Here is a 9,017-nt window from a genome sequence, read left to right on the forward strand (position 1 = left end):
GGGGATGTTTTCTTGGCACACTTTAGGCCCCTTAGTGCCAATTGGGCATCGTTTAAATGCCACGGCCTACCTGAGCATTGTTTCTGACCATGTCCATCCCTTTATGACCACCATGTACCCATCCTCTGATGGCTACTTCCAGCAGGATAATGCACCATGTCACAAAGGTCGAATCATTTCAAATTGGTTTCTTGAACATGACAATGAGTTCACTGTACTAAACTGGCCCCCACAGTCACCAGATCTCAACCCAATAGAGCATCTTTGGGATGTGGTGGAACGGGAGCTTCGTGCCCTGGATGTGCATCCCACAAATCTCCATCAACTGCAAGATGCTATCCTATCAATATGGGCCAACATTTCTAAAGAATGCTTTCAGCACCTTGTTGAATCAATGCCACGTAGAATTAAGGCAGTTCTGAAGGCGAAAGGGGGTCAAACACAGTATTAGTATGGTGTTCCTAATAATCCTTTAGTTGAGTGTATATATATATATATATATATACACACACACACACACAGCAGACATATATATCCGTTAATATACATACATAAATACACATACATGTATATGTATATGTGTGTGTGTGTATATATATAATGCTACTCTATGACAAACCGCTTAGCTGACGAATCGGAAAGGGTCAAGTAGTCAGCCAATTAGATGAAAGCAGGAAAGACTCTAAACTTGAACAGTCTGGCAAGAGCCTCCATTTTAATTGCTCTGGCTGTGTGGAGTAAGGATTTCTCAAGTAAGAGTGTATATGTATATATATATATATATATATATATATATATATATATATATATATATATATATATATATATATATTATGTAGGCTATACTGTAGAAAATGATGAAGGTATATAATTAGAATTTAAGCACATTCCTCTAAAGTTTCGTTAATTTAAATAAGTAATTAACGTCTAGTTTTACTAGCAAAATATTTCAGTACAGGATAACAAAACTGTATTATGTGTGCATTAATCAAAGCATTATCAAAATAGTAACTACAATTAAAATATGTTATGAGTGACCGTTGATGATATTTGAAATTTGAAAAATGTCGGTGCATAGTTGTTGTTGTTGTTGTTGTTGTTGTTGTTGTTGTTGTTTACTTCAACTTTAATTCAACTGGAGAGCTGTATAAAACATATTGGAAAAACTGTGGGTGTGCATAAAAGTGCTCTCTAACCAAAACTTGCATGGAACTAGTTTTAAAAAGATTGATAGCATTTTTAAAATCTGTTTTTCAGGTTTAATATACAGTGTAGAAATTCTACACAAATAATGTGTTAATAGTCCTATGACACATTTTGTGTTATTTTCTAAACAATATGTGCAGGGTTCTGTCTTTCTTCTAACACATGAAAATAATTTATTTATGAAAATAAGTAATTTCAGCCACAAAAACGATGTTTGGAGTTTTCATTCTAGGTTCATCCTGAAGCTGTACAGTGTTTTTTCCTCTACTGTTTTTGTATAGTTAACACCAAGAAAGTGTACTTGTTGTTTTCTTTTCTTCTCCCCCCAGATTAACTCTCTCTCTTTCTGTGGTTGTTTGCATTTGCTGATTAAATTGATGTTGAAGGAATGTTGACAATTGACATTGATTCCATTTGCAAATCCAACCAATTTGCAAGTAAATTTCAATATTGTATACATTAGATTACATTAGAAACAACGTTGTTTCAACGTCATATTTCATCGTGGAATATACATTGAAAATTGATTGGATTTGTAAATGGAATCGACGTGGAATTTTCAACGGTGAATCAACGTTGATGATTTAACGTTGGATCTACTTGGAATAATCTACGTTGATTCAAGGTTAGATAGGCAACGTTGAAATTTCATTGAAAATTGGTTGGATTTGCAAATGGAATTCAACGTCGATTCCATTTGCAAATACAACCAATTTTCAATGAAATTTCAGCCGCGTCTAGTTTGCTGCATAATGTCGCTTGATGTGAGGTTTATTCGCCAGATTTTTCCCATAGTGATATGTGGTTGTGAAGCAAAGATATATTTGAATCTGCCTAATTTCATGTATGTAATTTTCACAATGTTATGCGGGAGACCCCCGCCATGTCCCCCCCGCGAATTCCTGCCTGCGCCACTGGTAGGAAATGTAATATAACTCGCTTTATATCACGAGTTAGAGTGGATCAAATTAAATGTTTGAAATCAATAACAATACATTCTTATCATTATTATTATGCTGTGTTCAAGTCTTATTAAATTACTTAATATGTTGATATTGCTTTTTTAAATATTATAATTATTTTTAAACAATCATTACATAAGTAATAATACGTCCTCTGTGTGGAGTCAAACCCACATCCGCAGGTTCGTAACTGTATTTCTTAACCACTACACCGCACATACACAGTAAAGTACCCTCCTAACGCAGGCAACTGTCCTAATTACGTGTAGTCCTTATGACTGAATTATTGGAATTAATTTAAAATACATTTATAAATTGAGAAAAAAAAATGTGTATGTATGGGGTTACAGCACTCTATTACATATGCTTTTTGGACAATCACTTAGGAGACTTTAAAGCACTTATCACGGGTCAAAACGGACTCTGAAATATTGTCAACACTAGTCCCTCCCCAGCAGCACAGCAGCCCCGCTACACAATCACAACACCATCGATCGGACCCGACCCCCCTGTGTGTGATTGGTGCCTCCAGAAGGCCAAAACCCGCCCCCTCGGGTGATTGACAGCATTAAAAAGAAGTTCGTTTGCCAAATGAAACTGAAAGATCAACTGGCAAACAGCGCAATAAATTAATGAATTGATTTATAAATTGATGAATTAATTTACGAACTGACGAATTCATTAACGAATTAATTTACGAATTGATGAATTAATTTATTAATTAATTTACGAATTGACCAATTAATTTATGAATTCGAGATTTAATTTTGACCATTATAATGCTCCATAGTATGGGCTATAGCATTGGATCTGACAATAGGCTAAAAGCATAGAGCACTAGAAGCGCTTAGAAAAGAGTAAGTGGGTTTGGGCGGTGGCTCAGTTACTCTTACGGTGACTATCCTGATTGATAGGGTGCTTCATAGCCTAAATGTGTATCCACTATATTTGACTTTTATTTTAATGGTTTTAATATTTGAATCTTTTATAATTTTTAACTTGCAATCCCTTGTCCTTTTACTCCCTGGTGTTTTAATAAACTCAAGATTGTTAAAGATTAACTTTTACCATTGTTTTACCATAACTCCAGTCCCAAAAAACAAATGAATTAACCTAAACTGAAGGTGGTGCCTTCAGTGGCATAGTTGGTGAAGAACCCAGTCTGGATGCATAGATGGTAAATGTATTTATTTAACATGCCAGGCCTGGAAGGGGCCCGACATGGAAGCACTCTACCTCAGCAGAGACTTATTGAACAGCAGAAGTGGACAGCCTTTTATACAATGCATGACATGTTGGTCTGTGGGAAGGGGCACAGACAGATTTCCCAAAGTGTTGTCTTGAGATCAGGTTTCTGAATGTTTGTGGTGGTCTTCCTGAGCAGTGGTGGTCATCATGGAAGCAGGTGATTTCCTGTTGTGGCATACAAACTGCCTAATCTCACATTTCTTTAACAATGCACAATGAGGTAGTCAATCACTATAATGTAGCATCTTCAGCCTTGAGAGAAGAACAAGAAACCCCAAACAAACTGGTATCTGTGGGCTATTGATCTGTTTGGATGTTCCTCTTATCATAATGAACAGAGTGGAGAGGAGAATGTTCAGAGCATATCCTCTGGACAACTGCCTGTTGCTAGCTTGACAAATCTACTTTGCTCAGTCTGCATATTTATTATTATTTCTAATATAAAACATAATACAGTTTATATAAAACATTAATAACGGCTCTACAGTTGGCTACACAATTATACACCCTGTAGCCCTCGCTACACTAAATTCTTTACACAATTTAATGACTGGTGCCTACCGTCATTCTCGGTTTTTGGAAATACAGAAACAGTTGCATCCTGATCGTCAATGTCTTGAACTTGAACGATCAGCTGACACTAGATGGAGTTCAAAATCTGGGTCTGTGAGTAAAGTACTGACCCTTTTTGATGTAGTACTAGAAGCACTTGCTGAATGTGCAGATTTCAGTGGACAGACAAGACTAGATGCCCAGCCTCTTTACAGCAAATCCAAACCAAAAAAATATTGTTTCTAGTAGTTACATTTCGAAAGCTGTTTGAAATCAGTGATTTTGCAACTAAAGGTTTGCAGAGCACCACTTTATCAATTGTAGATTGTATAGATCTCATAGAATGTCTGAAACAAATTAAGTGTCTTTGCACAATTAAGAGACACACTGAATGACTTTGACAACATTCTCAAGTTAACCGAAGAACTCATGCAAAATTGTAAACTGGGATGTATCTTCATCTCAACAGAGAAAGTTACCTAATAAATTGAGCGATTCGCTAGTTACATCAACTGTAATCATCCAGCATACAGTGCAATGCTGATTTGAGACATTTGTGGAATGAGATTTTAGACCGACAGATTTCTGAATTGAACAGTCGTTTTCAGGAAGATGCCTATGGTATGATTAAAGCTTTTGCTGCCTGTTTGCCAAAAGGTAAAGCCTGCAGGCCTTGGGCAGTCTGTATGGCATCACTGTAGAGGAAGCCAAATTTACAGTATTTGTTCAGCAGCGGAAGCGCAAAATAGCCAAAGGTACACATTACCCATCACTTATTGGGGTATTGGACAATTGCAACATGGATATTTTTCCAAATGTTAACTCCCTTTTAAGAGCACTAATCACCCTTCCCATGACAATCTACAGTGGGGAAAGACTGTTTTCTACTACAAATCGTGTCAAGACAGGATCAAGAGCATCAATGCTGACAAGTCGCCTCAATGTTCTTTCACTTAACATTTGAAAGGGAACTGTGTGATTCACTGGACTATGACAGTATTATTGCTATATTCAACAGCAAGCCAATGCCACCTTTTAATGTAGGAGGGTGGAGTGGTCGCAGAGAGAAGAAATCAAACCTTCGCAGAGCCACAGAGCGCTTTACAGATTGGTTAACATTCAACAAACGTACAGCAAAATAAAATACATAAATACAATAAAATAAAATATAGACCTGTAAACATTTTACATGATCTAGAATAAAGTGAGTGAACATTTAAGTAAATAAACCTTTTAGGCACGGAGGAGAGAAAAACAAAAAAACTCCTGTGGATGGCATGTAGGAGAAAATGAATCTCTGGGGGTCCATGGCTTAGGGCCTAGGCCTAATGGTTGCCTCCCCTCCAGGCAGTATAGTTATTACAGCAGCAAGGAGATCAGAAAGTTCTTTATCGGTGCTCCTGGGTGTGGTCTTCCCTCTGGAGGAGGCCTCTCGCTGGCCATCGGGGGTCGGGGGGGGGTTGGACCATCAACAGACTTTGGGTTGCGATGGCTCGTCAGACCTTGGGTGTGGATGCCCCGTTGACCCTCCGTGGTGCCTCTGGGGTGGGTTGTGCCTCATCAGACTTCCATGGTGGGGGACGAGGTGCCTCGTTGGACCCTCGGAGGGGGCTGTTGCTGGAAGACAAGAAGGCAGTCGTGGTCAGATACTGGTCAAGCAGTGCAGGACATTTCCAAAGACAGTTGTGCAATTGCATGTCCATGGCACATTGGCAGCACTATGGGCTAGAAAAACAGAGACTGAACAGATGAGTCTTCAGACGTGATTTAAAGGCTAAGACAGAGGGGGCATCTCTTACATTGGCTGGAAGATTGTTCCACAGCTTCGGGGCCCTATAACTGAATGCTCTACCACCTGCGGTTTTCTTGTGTATTTTAGGGAGCGCTAAGTAACCGGCTTCCTGTGATCTCAATGGCCGACCTGGAGTGTATTCGATAAGGAGATCTTTTATGTAGGGAGGTGCCAGTCCCTTTAGTGCTTTAAATGTTAATAAGAGAACTTTAAAGTCTATCCTGTAGTGCATGGGCAGCTAGTGAAGAGAAGCCAATACTGGAGTGATGTGTTCATGTTTTTTTGTTTTTGTTAGGATTCTTGCAGCAGCATTTTGGACTAACTGAAGTGCAGAAATAGCTCTGTTTGTGCTGCCTGACAGAATGGCATTACAGTAATCCAATTTAGATGTAACAAATGTGTGTATCAATTTCTCAGTGTCCTGTAACGAGAGGAATTGTCATAGTCTAGCAATGTTTCTAAGCTGGAGGAAGGAAGATCTTGACACATTCTGAATGTGTGATTCAAAGGATAGATTATGATCACAGATGACACCCAGGTTTCGTGCCATCTCCTTAGGGGAGAAATTAAAGTTATCATTACTCAGTTTTGTTAGTGCATGATGAACAGTTAGATTTTTGTCTCCTAAAATTAGGACTTCTGTTTTGTCAGAGTTAAGCATACGAAAATGTTTTGACATCCATGTTTTAATCTCAAACAGACAGCAAATTAGTTTTTCTAGGTCTATGGTATTGTTAGGATTTACTGACAGATATAATTGTGTGTCGTCTGCGTAACTGTGAAAGTTAATATTATGTCATTGAATGATATCACCTAAAGGGAGCATGTACAATGAAAAAAGTATAGGTCCGAGGACTGAGCCCTGTGGGACTCCGTACTTAAACTCAGTTCAATTTTAGTGGTTCTTGTTAATCTGTACATATTGGAGTCTGTTTGACAGATATGATTTAAACCATGTCAGCACATTGCAAGATAGGCCAATACGGTTTTCTAAGCGGTGTAACAAGATTTTGTGGTCGATTGTGTCAAAAGCCGAACTTAAGTCTAATAAAATAATAACACTGGCGTGCCCTACGTTGGAGGACTGAAACACATCATTCAATACTTTTAACAGGGCCGTTTCTGTACTATGGCCGGAACGGAAGCCTGATTGGAATTTTTCATTAAGATGATTATCGGTTAAAAAAGCTTGCAATTGGTTTGCAACTACAGTGAGGGAAAAAAGTATTTGATCCCCTGCTGATATTGTATGTTTGTCCACTGACAAAGAAATGATCAGACTATAATTTTAATGGTAGGTGTATTTTAACAGTGAGAAACAGAATAACAACAAAAAAATCCAGAAAAACGCATTTCAAAAAAGTTATAAATTGATTTGTATGTTAATGAGGGAAATAAGTATTTGATCCCCTGTCAATCAGCAAGATTTAAGAGAGTGCTCCTAATCTCAGCTCGTTACCTGTATAAAAGACACCTGTCCACAGAAGCAATCAATTAATCAGATTCCAAACTCTCCACCATGGCCAAGACCAAAGAGCTGTCCAAGGATGTCAGGGACAAGATTGTAGACCTACACAAGGCTGGAATGGGCTACAAGACCATCGCCAAGCAGCTTGGTGAGAAGGTGACAACAGTTGGTGCGATTATTCACAAATGGAAGAAACACAAAATAACTGTCAGTCTCCCTCGGTCCGGGGCTCCATGCAAGATCTCACACCGTGGAGTTTCAATGATCATGAGAACGGTGAGGAATCAGCCCAGAACTACACGGGAGGATCTTGTTAATAATCGCAAGGCAGCTGGGACCATAGTCACCAAGAAAACAATTGGTAACACACTACCCCATGAAGGACTGAAATCCTGCAGCGCCCGCAAGGTCCCCCTGCTCAAGAAAGCACATGTACAGGCCCGTCTGAAGTTTGCCAGTGAACATCTGAATGATTCAGAGGAGAACTGGGTGAAAGTGTTGTGGTCAGATGAGACCAAAATCGAGCTCTTTGGCATCAACTCAACTTGCCGTGTTTGGAGGAGGAGGAATGACCCCAAGAACACCATCCCCACCGTCAAACATGGAGGTGGAAACATTATGCTTTGGGGGTGTTTTTCTGCTAAGGGGACAGGACAACTGCACCGCATCAAAGGGACGATGGACGGGACTATGTACCGTCAAATCTTGGGTGAGAACCTCCTTCCCTCAGCCAGGGCATTGAAAATGGGTCGTTGATGGGTATTCCAGCATGACAATGACCCAAAACACACAGCCAAGGCAACAATGGAGTGGCTTAAGAAGAAGCACATTAAGGTCCTGGAGTGGCCTAGCCAGTCTCCAGACCTTAATCCTATAGAAAATCTGTGGAGGGAGCTGAAGGTTCGAGTTGCCAAACGTCAGCCTCGAAACCTTAATGACTTGGAGAGGATCTGCAAAGAGGAGTGGGACAAAATCCCTCCTGAGATGTGTGCAAACCTGGTGGCCAACTACAAGAAATGTCTGACCTCTGTGATTGCCAACAAGGGTTTTGCCACCAAGTACAAAGTCGAAGGGGTCAAATACTTATTTCCTTCATTAACATGCAAATCAATTTATAACTTTTTTGAAATGCGTTTTTCTGTATTTTTTTGTTGTTATTCTGTCTCTCACTGTTAAAATACACCTACCATTAAAATTATAGACTGATCATTTCTTTGTCAGTGGGCAAACGTACAAAATCAGCAGGGGATCAAATACTTTTTTCCCTCACTGTACTTTCTCTAGAACCTAGAAGGGAAGGTTTGAGATAGGTCGATATGTGTTGAGGTGTTTTTGTTCATTATGTTCTGGTAGACTTGTCAGATGTAAACCTTGCATAGTGGTTCATGGTTTCAAAGAATACTCATCTCTGGTCCTCTAGGCTCTGTGTGTTAACATTAAAAACTGTTAGTGTGCACTTGAAGTTATGGATAATATTTCATGTGGCCTGTTTACTTTAAGATCCATGTCTAAGTTTTAAATTTTTATATGGAAGTGCTTACTACTGTCAGTTGTAATGGACAATATAACTGTGTTAGTAACTGAAATTATGACGTAGAACAGCATGATTTAAGGCATGTGCCCATCCATGTTATCCTTGGGCCCAGTCAAAACAGCATTTCTGGCTATGCAACTGAGTATAGTGATTTATTCTGGAATTTATTCCAAAGTTTTCTGGTCTGACCTATCTGATTTTATACACATGAACTTAAATAAGTGTTTTATTAACTTCAGTTGATAATTGTAGGTG

General features: G+C 39.0%; 1 pseudogene; it reads right to left on the reverse strand.

Moving 5' to 3' along the window:
- Positions 1-9,017, reverse strand: part of LOC136749050 (putative nuclease HARBI1) — a 470,787-nt pseudogene that overhangs the window by 439,711 nt on the left and 22,059 nt on the right.

Source organism: Amia ocellicauda, chromosome 5, assembly GCF_036373705.1.
Source record: "Amia ocellicauda isolate fAmiCal2 chromosome 5, fAmiCal2.hap1, whole genome shotgun sequence".
In the NCBI taxonomy this organism is placed as follows: domain Eukaryota; kingdom Metazoa; phylum Chordata; class Actinopteri; order Amiiformes; family Amiidae; genus Amia; species Amia ocellicauda.